This window comes from Gopherus flavomarginatus, chromosome 4 (genome assembly GCF_025201925.1).
Source record: "Gopherus flavomarginatus isolate rGopFla2 chromosome 4, rGopFla2.mat.asm, whole genome shotgun sequence".
In the NCBI taxonomy this organism is placed as follows: Eukaryota; Metazoa; Chordata; order Testudines; family Testudinidae; genus Gopherus; species Gopherus flavomarginatus.
This window is the reverse complement of record NC_066620.1, coordinates 46016260-46029481: the sequence shown is the minus strand read 5'-3', so window position 1 is coordinate 46029481 and position 13222 is coordinate 46016260. Positions and strand designations below refer to the sequence as shown.

General features: G+C 43.3%; 2 protein-coding genes across 3 annotated transcripts in view; one reads left to right on the top strand and one right to left on the bottom strand.

The window, feature by feature from the left end:
* Window positions 1-11252, bottom strand: part of TRAF5 (TNF receptor associated factor 5) — a 38711-nt gene extending 27459 nt beyond the window's left edge. Inside the window, exon 1 of one of the 2 annotated variants that reach the window (XM_050951877.1) lies at window positions 11139-11252. The gene's annotated coding sequence lies outside the window, so the exon portion shown is untranslated. The remainder of the gene's footprint in view (window positions 1-11138) is intronic. The other variant, XM_050951876.1, reaches the window with a different exon arrangement.
* The window catches only part of LPGAT1 (lysophosphatidylglycerol acyltransferase 1), a 947911-nt gene that overhangs the window by 499344 nt on the left and 435345 nt on the right, over window positions 1-13222 (top strand). The gene's annotated exons all lie outside the window — the stretch shown is intronic.

Sequence of the window (13222 nt, the reverse complement as noted above, 5' to 3'; positions counted from 1 at the left end):
CCCTCCCAGCTTCTCCCCCTCCCTCCCAGCACCTCCTGCATGCTGCCGAACAGCTGTTCCATGGCATGCAGGAGGCAGTGAGAGGCAAGAGGCGGAGTTGATCAGCAGGGCTGTGGGTGCGAAGTGCTGGAGGGGAGGGAGGAGCTTGGCTGATGGTGGGTGCTAAGCACCCACTAATTTTTTTTTATCGGCGCCTATGCCAGCAACCAAAATATGTGACAAATGGCCAAAGTGTGGAATTCCTATATTGTGTGCACTATCAATGACACGTTTTCAACTATAAAACTAGTTTTCAATGTGTTCTCTCAGTAATTAAATACATTTTAAAAAGAAAACTGGAGAAAAAAGAAAAAGAACAAATTCAATCACATGCAACCATTAAGTCTGCCTGTATGGGTCATCAGCTGGATCTGAATCATAGATCTTCAGATTCCCAGCACAGACTCTACCAGTTAAGCTACAAAAGTAACTGTTAACCTCTCTGGGAACCAGCCACTAGAGTGGGACGTGGAACACACCTTGCCAGTACTGCACAACTCTTTACTAGACAGCAGTAGAATATTAGAGATCCGGAATCCTGGTTTCAAGCCTTAGCTCCAAGACAGGAGAATGCTGTAATGATTAGAGATAAGATAACCAAAGCTCATTATTTGGTACATTCACTCTGAAAGGCGGTGCGGTTCACTGTATAAGAGTTGAGCCTTCCATACTAGAGACCTGGGTTTTATGCTCAATTCCCTTCTCCATAAAATGGGAGGCTAAATCATAACTGCCTTTTAGGGTTGGGGTATAAGACATTGCTCAGCAGTAAGAGCTATGACGTATATGGAAGTATAAACAACAGTCATAAGGTATAAAGTTTAAACTCATGACCTCCTGGCTCCCAACTTAGTATGTCCTTGGCTCCAGAGTACGTGGCAGAGCAAAACAGAACCTCTCTGTCTCTCCCTCAGAAAACTGTCTTCCATTGTGATACACTAGGATAGGAATCTGATCCAGACAAAAAGTCCTGCAAAATCCAGTATAGGTTAGAGGTCTAAGATCAACTCATTGCAGCAGAGGTGTGGGGAGAGGAACAGGAAGGAACTATTCATTAAATTATCCACTCAAACTGCCGAATGAGCAAGATGGTCCAACCGACTCTATTATTGGGCTATATAGTTAAGTATCCAGCAATGTGATTTACTGGTAATATGGAGCCCTGATATGCAGTGATTGTATTGGAGGGGTGGGGGGGACAAGAGAGGCTGAATTATATCACAGTGTATGGAAATGTAAAACGGGTTAAAGGCCTACTGCATATAATTAAATACAGATTAAAGATATGGCAGATTATACTGAATCACCTGAAAGTAACAGCTGGCCTACCACATATTAGGAGTATATATTTTAAGCCCTGGCAATGCAATCCACATCCATGGATCCCCACAACCCTGTGGAGTGCTTCCCATAGGGGAGGAAAGGATTCTGGATGTTTGCTGAGTAGCTTCTCAATCCTGAGGAAGCAGACCCTCATTGCATTGGAGGGCTGGCTCCCATTCCATCTACCTGCACAGTCCTCATGAGCTGTTCTGCCACTAGCCCAAGCCCTCAGTGGCCACACAACAGTAGCCACAGTTGGCATGCAGGGGCTAATACTTCTAACAGCAATAATTCCTGATTGGATACTAGCTTGAAGATCCACGGGGGATGCTGCTGCAGAAAGCACAAAACCAAATTCAACTAGCTTTGTAAATAACTGATTTTTTATCCAACCTGAATTCAAATGTCACCTTATTATAAAAAAAACAAGGAGTCCTTGGGACACCTTAGAGACTAACAAATTTATTTGGGCATAAATTTGTTAGTCTCTAAGGTGCCACAAGGACTCTTCATTGTTTTTGCTGATACACACTAACACAGCTGCCACTCTGAAACCTGTCACCTTATTATAAATTCACAGTAAAACCCTGCTAATTATCAGTTTGCTAATCCTCAAACCCAATTTCTCATTAACACCCTGCAGTCTCACTCTACTTCTTTGTGAAGATTTAACAGGCAAGTATTGCAGTGAGATCCCATAAGACTAAGACTTCTCTATTTTTTTTTTTTACAAAGCACACCATGGTGTGCACATATACACCTCTACCCTGACATAACACGAATTTGGATAGAATGTGGTAAAGCAGTGCTCAGGAGGTGGGGAAGGGGCGGAGGCTGCACACTCTGGTGGATCAAAGCAAGTTTGATATAATGCAGTTTCACCTGTAACAGGGTAAGATTTTTTGGCTCCCGAGGACAGCGTTATATTGGGGTGGAGGTATATCTAATAATTAAAACTATAAATGTAAAAAAAAACCCAAACAGGACTTTTTGTGCTGCAGTAACTTTGAGTTTGTATTTTTCTGCTGACTTGCTTATTTGTAATGTTGGCTGATTGATCATGGATCTCCCAATCATTAATGTTAATTAGTACGTTTCTACTGTACAAGGAGTTCTCTGTAGTATATCTGCATTGCTATATTTGGCAATAACGTGGACAGCATTAGTCTTAAAAACACTGTTTTTAACTATGAAAAAATAATTTTGTCCTTAACACCTAATAATAGTTGTAACTATAAAAAGGTAGCACTCAAGAGCTATAAGCCAAGTAAAATTGGTACTGCACTTAATACACAGTAATCCAGTCACTCATTAAAACACTTCAGTTTTCCTACAACAGCATTTCAAGTGTGTAGAGTACCACATTAACTTTATGAAAAAGAACACTGATATGGTAAGAGTCACCTTTCTTGCTCAAACTATAATATGGTGAAATTTAATAATTAAGCTTTTCCTTTTCTACAATCACTTATAAATTTCTGTGCCCATGCTTGGATGTCTTAATGCCTCTTCTGGCAACAACATAATCTGATGTGAATTTGTTAAGTTAAACTACAAAATCATTCTCAACCCGTGTCAAATCCTAAAGCTTTACATTAATAAATCCACATTATTTAAACATCAGGTTTAAAATTAGTTAATGTTTGAAGAGTGCTTTGAAGATGGTAAATATAAGTGCCATTATTAGTCTATTTGCCAACTGTTACAACATTTATTTTGAAAGAACAGTACCTGAAAACTGACTGTTCCTGAACAGAAAGTGAGATTGTCTGTGGTTAAAACAACACTATGGTAGGTTTTAATAAGCAAGACAGTGGAAATCCCCCAAGACTAGCTTTGCAAAGATCACCTCTACAAAGAAAACAACAAACACAGAATATGTTAGGACAAAAAGGCAAACCATTTAAGAATATTCCTCCTTTAAACTTCTGCTGCAGTGACTGAAATAATACAACCCTATCCAGTGCAGCATGATTGTCTCTGGAGAAACATAAGCTTAGAAATACTGCTTTTCACATTTTTTCTTGCTGAGCATTTATAGTTTTCATTAAAATGTTACCAGTTTCAATGGAGCTGTAACTGATTTGACATTTCTTTGGTCACAAGGAAATATGGCATTTGTAAAGATGTAAACAAAACGAAGGGCCCAATCTTGCATTTCTTTACACAAGCAGTCCTTACTCACACAAGTAGTGCCACTCACGTCAGGTGAATAAGGGTGTGTCAACATGAGAAACTGCCACCGGTTTAATTTATGATGCTATTTTAAATGGATTTTGTTAGATCTGTGCAAAAGGCTGTGTGGCTGTGTGATAGTCGTATTTTCGTTTAAACCAGACTTTTCAATTCAACTTAAGTCAACTCCACCAAAAGAAGAGTGACTGTACTGGTGTTTGCACCAGTTTAACTAAATTGGTTTAGAAACAGATTTAAATCAGATCAACGTTTTTCAAAGTTCAAGTTGTGACTCAGGACTAGGTTGCGGCATGTAAGGCACTGGGTTGCTCTGGTCAGCACCAACGATCGGGATGTTAAAAATCCCGCTGGCGGTGCTGCCCAACACCGCGCTGCGCTGCGCCCCGGAAGCGGCCAGCAACAGCAACAATTTTATTCAACTGGGTGCCCAGAGAAGAAAAGTTTGAAAACCACTGAACTAGTTGATCACTCACTTTGTTGCTTCTGCCTGCCAAGCTAAATGGATACATTGGGGGCTACTTTCATCCTTCCATTCCCCCCCACCCCGAGCTTCCTTTGTACTACCCTCCCAACCCCCTCTATTTCAGTGACTTCCTGAAACCCTACCACTCTTCCCTCATGCCAAGGTGTGACAGTTCTCAGGGAACCCAGGACTGAGAGATACCTTTATACCCTCTGCCACCACCAACCTCTCAGCCACTCACGCGCTCTCCTCTGGGCTATGCCAGCCCGGTTTTTGCCGTAACAATAGATGCACCCTGGTCCCCAAGTCCCCTTGAACCATTCCCCTGCGATATCCAGCCCCTGACACCGGCTATTCCCAGAAATCCCAGATCCTCTGCCTCCAAAGGAGCAGAGTATCCCAGTTTATCAGTTTTACCTTAAACTGCTGGTCCTGTAAACCACACAACACTTGTAATGAAACAAAAGGTTTATTTAAGCAAGCAGAGAAACTGCACTGCAAACAAGAGAGTGTGATAGAAAGAAATGGTTATCATACAAAATAAGATCATAAAACACAAACTTAGGCCTATACTTATTAATAGTTAGTTTTCCTATCTAAAAATAAGTTCCCACCCCCAGCCACTCCCACACATGCAGTCTGTTGCAGAGTTAGGTGGCTTCACAGGAACCACAATCCAATTATTTCATGACAAAAACCCACATTCGGCAAGATGTCTCTTCAGCGATTGGATCTAGCATGTCTCTCCCCGCTCAGATATACTGTAACGGTCTTTTGTCTTTATTCATAGACTGGACAATTCCCCCAACTGACATAATATTCCTTTTTTACATCCCGGTGGTTTTGATTGTTTTCAGTTGTCTTTGATAGTTTTCCATTGCCTGCTCTGGGATGGGGCAACAGAGCCTTGCATTACATCACTGGCTAACCGGGGCGGGGTGGCAACTCCCTCCTGCATGAACAGATCATCACTCTCATATTACTCCCTTGTGACTCCTTTTAGCTTTAGGACCATAAGAGTATAAACTTCAATATAGTTTCATTATTCCTTCAAAACTACCTGCACACAGATCATTCTACAATTATGAACGTAAATGAATTGCAATCTTTCAATAGAGACCTTACATGTTATCTTTTATGGACAAATATACTGTAAGCAATGCATTTGATGTAGTGAGTTTGTCAGGTTTGAGATGAGAGCTGTTTACAAACAATAGGGACCTTTGGGTCACACAGGGTCTCTGCGTGTCCACCCTCCACCCCCACATTCTTTCTGCCACATTCCATTATTCCCATTTTTTCCCCCTCCCACCAACGGGGGCTCTGGGTGCCTTCTTGTTCCCCCATGCCCTTCTTTCTCCCTAACATTCTTATTATTTTTTTCTATCTGGGAGATAAGCCAGGCTGTCAACATTTTCAAGTTTCAGAATAGCAGCCATCTTAGTCTGTATCCGCAAAAAGAACAGGAGTACTTGTGGCACTGTAGAGACTAAGGGCTTGGCTACACTCACTCTTTACAGCGCTGCAACTGGGGTGTGAAAAAACACCCCCCTGAGCGCTGCAAGATACAGCGCTGTAAAGCGTCAGTGTAATCAGGGCAGCAGCGCTGGGAGCGCGGCTCCCAGCGCTGCACACTACACCCGTAAGGGATGTGGTTTACATGCAGCGCTGGGAGAGCTCTCTCCCAGCGCTGCCGCTCTGACTACACTCACACTTCAAAGCGCTGCCGCGGCAGCACTTTGAAATTCCAAATGTAGCCATACCCTAACAAATTTATTTCACTGGGAGACTGGGCAGAGCTGAGACAAGGCTGTTGTTATGCTGGCAGTTGTTAATGGCTGCCATTAACCAGTTCTTTGATCTACAGTTATACAGATGGTTGAAACTGTTGGATCTGCTAACCAGATTCAAGGGACTCCATTTTCTTGTCCTTCAGCTCTTTCCAGAATTCTGATTTTCACCTAAATCAACAAGTTTCTGCCCACTGATTCCTAGAACGTTTCCTGAAATTTGGAATGGATCAGATTGAGTGGTCAAAAGTTATCGTGCTGCACACAGGCAAACAGACAGAAAGGATATCAAGTTTTAGCATAGGGTCTTGCTTCATTCGGACAATTAAACTGGTGCACCTTGTGTACAGACAAGGCCTAAGACTACTAGCATGATTAAGGGTTTGTAGGTTTGGGACTTTGATTTCCCCTCCTACACCTTTACAAATGACATCTGCCCTCAGGACTTATCGTGACTGAGATGTTGAGTATATGCAACCTTTGCATTTGTGGAGGTCAGAATAACTGCTGTTATATGGATTTTCCACAAAAGTCTGGTAGCTGTAGAAGGAAGTGCTACTCCTACTTTATTTCATTTGCATGAGATAGCACTTGGAGGAAAACATAATTTTATTTGAGTACAGCACCAGAAAATGTCATCTGCTTCTAGGAAAGCTTTGGGGAAAGCCCTGAAAAGAGAAGTTGAGATGGACTAGGATCCCAGTTTTAGTCAGGTTTCAGAGGGGTAGGAAGCCATGTTAGTCTGTATCAGCAAAAAAAATCAAACAAAAAACTGAGGAGTCCTTGTGGCACCTTAGAGACTAACAAATTTTTCTGATTTATTAATCTCTAAGGTGCCACAAGGACGCCTCACAGTTTTAGTCAATTTCACTCTGCAAGTGAAAAGAAATCACTAGTTTCATGCTATTGTTCAGGTACCCCTTTCCAATTTCTGCTGCAACTAGAAGTATTTTGCAGACCCTCCAAGAGAAAGGAGGACGGAAACGGTAAAGGATGGCAAAGGATTATTTACTTTAAAGTAACTGGGGAAAGGATGAAGGTAAGTGAGAAAAAAACAGACAGGAAAGGGATAATGAGAGAGAGTGAAAGGAAATGTGGTAGGAAACAGAGAAAGGGGACTGGGACAGAGGCAACACACAGGGTACGTCCAGACTACCCACCGGATCGGTGGGTAGTGATCGATTTATTGGGGATCGATATATTTTGTCTTGTCTAGACGCGATATATCGATCCCCGAACGCGCTCCCGTTGACTCCGGAACATCACCAGAGCGAGCGGCAGTAGCAGAGTTGACAGGGGAGCCACGGCCGTTGATCTTGCGCCGTGAGGACGGGAGGTAAGTCGAAATAAGATATGTTGTCTTCAGCTATGGTATTCCCGTAGCTGAAGTTACGTATCTTACATCGACCCCCGCAGGGTAGGCCATAGACAAGTGGCAGGAAGAGAGAAAGAAAAAAGTATGATGAGAGATAAAGAAAGGTCAGAATACTAGTTCTTTTTTAAAAAAATTCTTAAATGAAAGTGCATTAGGGCCAAAATAAGGTCTCACTTTTGCAAACAGATGAGTCGACCATTGCATTTTTTGTAGGACTAGGGTCTTAGCGATGGGCTATAATAATCTGCCTATTGACTCACTGACAGTTATTATACAGGGCTTCAGCGGATTTGCCCATCATTATCCAGTGCAAGGACCTAAAAGATTTTTGTTTTTAAATTTTCACCACTCTTGGCAATTTGATTTGTTCTGAATGTACTAAACACCATCAGTACCAGGTCGAGTAATCGAGATCACCAGCCAAGAAAACAATCCACTTCCTTCCCTGATGAACCAAGGGACGCATCTCATCCATGCACTTATTCACTACGCCAATACTGACTTGGACTCTAAATACATTCTATGGGTGGCACACCCGAGCCCACTTATCCACTGATGTTTTAAAATCTCCCGCACCTCACTCTGGGGCTATGCTGGTTATGTGCTATGTAGTGAACCTTGTAACCGATACTTGTAATCCCTCATAACTCAAGCCTGACCCCAGAGGTACAGTACCTTCCCTCTTGTATAAATTTGACTTTAAACATTAACTTTAATAAATATTTTAATCAGCATGTGAATAGAAACCGCAGAATCAACTCATTTTATTCACCTGGATTACTACAATAAAATTAAACTCTTATCTTAATTCACTCCCACAAAAGGTTGCCCTCCTCCCGTGCTAAATTACATTATTAATGGCTCTCAGATCACTCTCCTCCTTCATGAGGTCTTTTTTATTCAGTCACACCACTACGTCTGATGTGATTAAGAAAATGCAGATTAAAATTTTAGCAGTAACAGACTATCAAATGTCTGAAAGCAAAAGTGATTTTCAGTGACCACCTGAAATCACTTGGCGGCAATGGTGACACCGAAGATTGGCTGCTCTTAAAATAAAGGGAATAGTAAACAATAGCTTATAATTTATTATTCTTTGATACATTATTAAGGGCCATATCCTGGCTCTGTAGGCACAAGTCCAGTTATCCCAGATTTAACATGGGTAACTTTGTATCTTAAACCAGAATATGTCCCAAAATAGCAAAAACTGAAAAAATGCAATACGACTGGATGTTTGTATTTTATAATGACTGCATTGGATGAAACATGTTTGTAGGTTGCTCTTCTCCTTGTGGTTTTTGTAGTCACTAGGGGTTTTTGCATAACAGCTCTATTTTGCATTTCTACACTACCTTCCGCTAAGTGATCTCAATGCAATTTACAATTAATGAACTTAATCTTACAGCACCCCAGTGAGGTAAGGAACACAAACACACACAAGGAAAAACTGAAGCATACATTTAACTTAACACACTATGAGCTGTCTCCATGAAGTTAACTGGGCCCACATTGCACAGAATTCAGCATGTGCTTAAGTCTTTGCAGGACTGGGGTCAATGTACTTAAATTATTTGCCACGGTCTTCCAGTCACTAGGTAGTAAAACTGAGAACAGACCCAGATCTGCCTTCTTCTCTACTCTCAACACTGGATAATTCTTTTCATCTTCTGTTTTTAAGTCCAGCATGGACAGAGAGATCAGTTGCTCTAGGGATCATTTCAGAGTCAACATACCATGTGCCCCACTAACGATTAGGATGACCAGATGTCCAGATTTTATAGGAACAGTCCCGATTGTTGGGTCTTTTTCTTACATAGGCTCCTATTACTCCCCCGCCCCCTGACCCAATTTTTCACATTTGCAGTTTGGTCACCCTACTAAGGATGCTAATCAGCTCAAATCATAGAGGAACCGTTCAGTGACGTCCACAAGAAAAAATAAATAAATACAAACAAGATATTTATCTAGGCCAATACCTCCAGTACCATAAAGTGATGGAACAGCTGAAGTTTTCTGTTTATTTGTTAATTTCTGTACAGTGCTGTTGCTCTTAGACCTTCAAATAGAATGGTTTAAAAATACAAGTGTACATTATTGTTCCCAGCCTAGAGCCCCCCACTGACCTGAATACCTTGACAGAATTATTTCTTAGTAAATAAAGCACTGCAACCTTTCATTCACGCCATGCATAAGAGGAACTTATGAAAGGAAAAACTGTACTGGCTGATGGCAGGAAGCATCAGCCAAATGAACGAAAACCAAAGCAGAACCAGCTTCAGTGCTCCTCTCTGCCAGTTCTCAGATGGCTGACTGTACTTTACTTGATCAAAGCCTTGTGCCTCACAAGTAAACACACCCCTTGCATATCTTTAATCAAGTACAACCACCTCCCCCACTGCATAATACAATGCAGATTCTCTACAATTTGAAAAGGTCAGAGCTGCTAAAAAGGCACTTGTCAAGAGTTCCTCCACTTTTGAATTTGCTCTGCTTCCCTCATCTGCCAGAAGCCAGATGTGTTAACCTTCAGGACATGGAAAATGTGGGTGTTTTTTTAGTGTTGAGCATTAGGGGGGAAGGAGGCATACTAAGTGTTAAAGGGAAGGTATTATACCTGCCCTGGGGATCTTCTATTTTGTTGGCTGGTATGTATTTATTAGGGAGATCAGAGAAATTAATGATGTTAGGTGCCCTAATTTAAACACAAGAAGTGGGTGGTTAGTTATGCTTTTATAAATAAAAAGGAAATCATACACTGTGGTGATGAGAGCCTTATAAACACAAAAAGGGAGAAGATAAAAGAACTGTATAGTGCATTATCTGTGTTCAGGTTTTTTAAGTTTACTTCTCACACTAAAAAGAAAATTACAAAGCATTATAAGTGCTACATCTAAATTAATAAGAAAAGAGCAAAGCACTTTAAAAGGTGTTTTAGAGAGCATTTAGTGTCTTAGCTATATTAAAGAATGACTGACAATCCAATAGGAAGCTGCTGCTTTGGCAGCTGTTAGGACACACTGCAAAACAGGAGACAGTGAATATTGTTGCAAGGTAAATTTTGCTTACTTAAAAAAGGGTGCACATGTGTGTTAATTTAATCTAAACGGAAGGGCCCTGTATCCACCTTGGGCTGTCTCAACCCAGAAACCCTAACCCTAATTCACTCCTTCAGAGAGCCTTGAGCCCTACCAGAAAGTAACAAGGCATAAACATTACTAGAATGATTTTTTAAAAAACAGGATAATGGTACCAGAGTTGACTTTACAATAAGTTCAAAAGGTTCCCAGTTTTGTATGGCTCAGATATTCCGGTAACAGCTGCATTTCCGGCCTGTATTCCCCGCCAGCAGACGGGGCACCTGCTGCCGGGTATTAGGGGAGCGCTAGCCGGGACAATGCACAGCATGATTATAGGGAAGAAGAAATAACGGGTACTTCCAAGCACGCAAAAGGCCAGTTCTGCAAACACGGTGCAGCCCACGCGCTCGGCGACTTGCAGCGGGACTCCGAGGCGTGGAAGGGCTGCGCCGGTGGCCCCCCCAGGGGTTCCCAGCCAGGATCGCCCCGGGGGCGCACACCCCGCAGCAGGCGGGCGCGGAAGCGTTGCTAGAAGCTGAACTTTTGCATTTCCTGGCTCCGGTGCGCTGCGCCTGCCTCCGAGAGCAGGGTCGGGCTTCGGCTAGCAGCGGAACCAGACACAAAGCCCCACAACGGCTTGGCCCAAGCCCCGCACGCGAGCGAGCAGCACAGAGGCAGCCCAGGCCGCCGCTTCTGCAGCTGGATCGCTGGCGGCCCGACGCCGCGGGCGCAGGGAGCTCGGCTCGCACGTGGGGTGGAGGCTGGAGCTGTCAATGCAGCCGAGCTTTGTTCTCTGAGCTCCCCCTCCGCAAAGCTGCGGGGCTCATGCCCTCCCACCCCCGCACGCCTCGGCCAGCTGGCGCGCTACTCACCGGCAGCGGGGAGCTTTGCTGTGGGCGGCAGCAGCCGGGTCCGGCTCGACAAACTTTCCCGCCAGCCGCGGCGGCTCCGCAGCCGCAGCCCGGCCCCGTCCGCGGGGGGAAGGCAGCGCAGCGCAGGGCGCGGCGAGGCGCAGCTACTGGGGCGCGGCGAGGGGAAGCGTTGGCTGCTACGCGCTGCTTTCGGTTTCACGGCAACTGCGCGCCCTGCTGCCGCGGGGGCTGGGGAGAGAAAGGGACATCGCGCCTCTGCCTGAGCCCGCGCGGGGCTCGGCTCCCCCGGGGAGGGGCGGGCCATGCAGCGCGGAGGGGGTTGCAGGGTCCAGGCCGCAGTTAATAAGCAACCTCCTGAAAAGGGCGCATGGTGGCTTTGTTCCCTACTCCCGCCCCGCGAGCTCTAGCTCGTCTCTAGCCTCGTCGGCCAGAGGCGCTCAAAGCGCTGTCGCTGCATGGACGGATTAAGCCCCACAACCCCTGGAGCATGCAGGGAAAAGCCAAGCACCTCTGTACGCGCTGAGCCTCCGGCATCACCCCACGCGGCAAGTGCGGTAACAGCGTCGGGCAGAGCTGGGTGGGGTGAGAAAGAACTGGCACGTACCTTTCAGCTCTAAAGACAATGGTCTTAAATTATACAGTTACATGAGCGGGGGTTGGTTAAGGCCCCACTTTTGCAAAAGGTTAAATATGATTGTAACTTTGTTCACGGTCCCGTGGAGGTCCTACTCCCATGTAAAAATTACACACCTGTTAAATCACTAAAGCCACCGGCCAAAATTTCAAATAATCTTATGAAATAAGTGTAACCAGTAGAAAAATATCACCCATTTCCAAAATGCAACTGGGTACACAGAACACAACCAGCAGTAATGCTAAAACAATGGTAGCATGTAACAACTCTGATTTTATACAGAAAGCAGTCTAGTATACTACCTAGTCAGACACCCACCCATTTCACAAAATGTCTTGATAAATAGTATGATGCAGAAATGACACCACGAGGCATTTCCTAATTAAATCAAATCCACTACTACTCTACTTTTGCTATGTGCTGTTTAGATAATGTTCACTTTTATCCCAGAAGTGGCTGTTTTTCAGTGATGAAGTGCACCCAGCATACATACATACATAGTTTTAAGATTTGTTAAACACCCTGACAGACATGAATGAAAGACAACACGATAATAGTACATAGCAATGGAAAAGCACCATCAGACCAAGCTAATTCCCCTTCAAAGACTGAAGTGAGTTACCTGCTAGAGGAAGTAGCAAAATTAATTATTGCCCTGAATCTCCTAGTAGTTTTAAGGCATCCAAAAGGATCCAAAACATTGAAAATGATGTTAGCAATCTGAAGTCAGGCATCCTTGCTGGTGGAGAATGGTACTGAGGAAGCAAGCTCTTCAAAGGGCTTCCATCAAAAGCTTCCTTAATTTAAGGAGCATTTAAAAGAGAACAACAGAAGAAAATAATGGTGTTTTTTTTTTTAAAAAGACAGGTTCAATTTTAGTCATCAACTCTGATAGTGTCTGAAGAGCTGTGCAAATAACTTCCACGCACTTCAAAAACATCCCTTTAATAGAATTCCTCATAAAGCACTTAAGCATGGCTTCCTATTCTTCTCTCCATTTAAAAAAAGCCAAGATTCATACTAATTTGTACCAGTCTATATAATTTTAGCAGAACCATATTGTATTGAGCTTGTTTGTCCATTACCCTTCACTTACTGTCCTGCTCTCTGAAGACAAGTGTCTTTATCATGACCTCCTGTAACTACTTTCACAAACCAGAGGGATTCAGCTCTTACTCTAACCAACTTTCAGTCTCAGTATGACTCTGCAAAATTTGTAATCTAACTACATTTACTAAAGTTACCCAATTTGTACATTAAAATAATAAAATGCTTGTTTTGCACACTCGTGATTTCTTTTAAAGGGCTATTTGACCTTTATTAATTTTTTACAAAGACTCCAGAGCAATCCTTCAAATCCCTTCACTGGCTTTCCAGTTTAACACATTTTGAAGATCCTTGCCTTTCCTACAGTCTCTTCCTTATTGCAAGCACAAGCTATTCCTCTTAT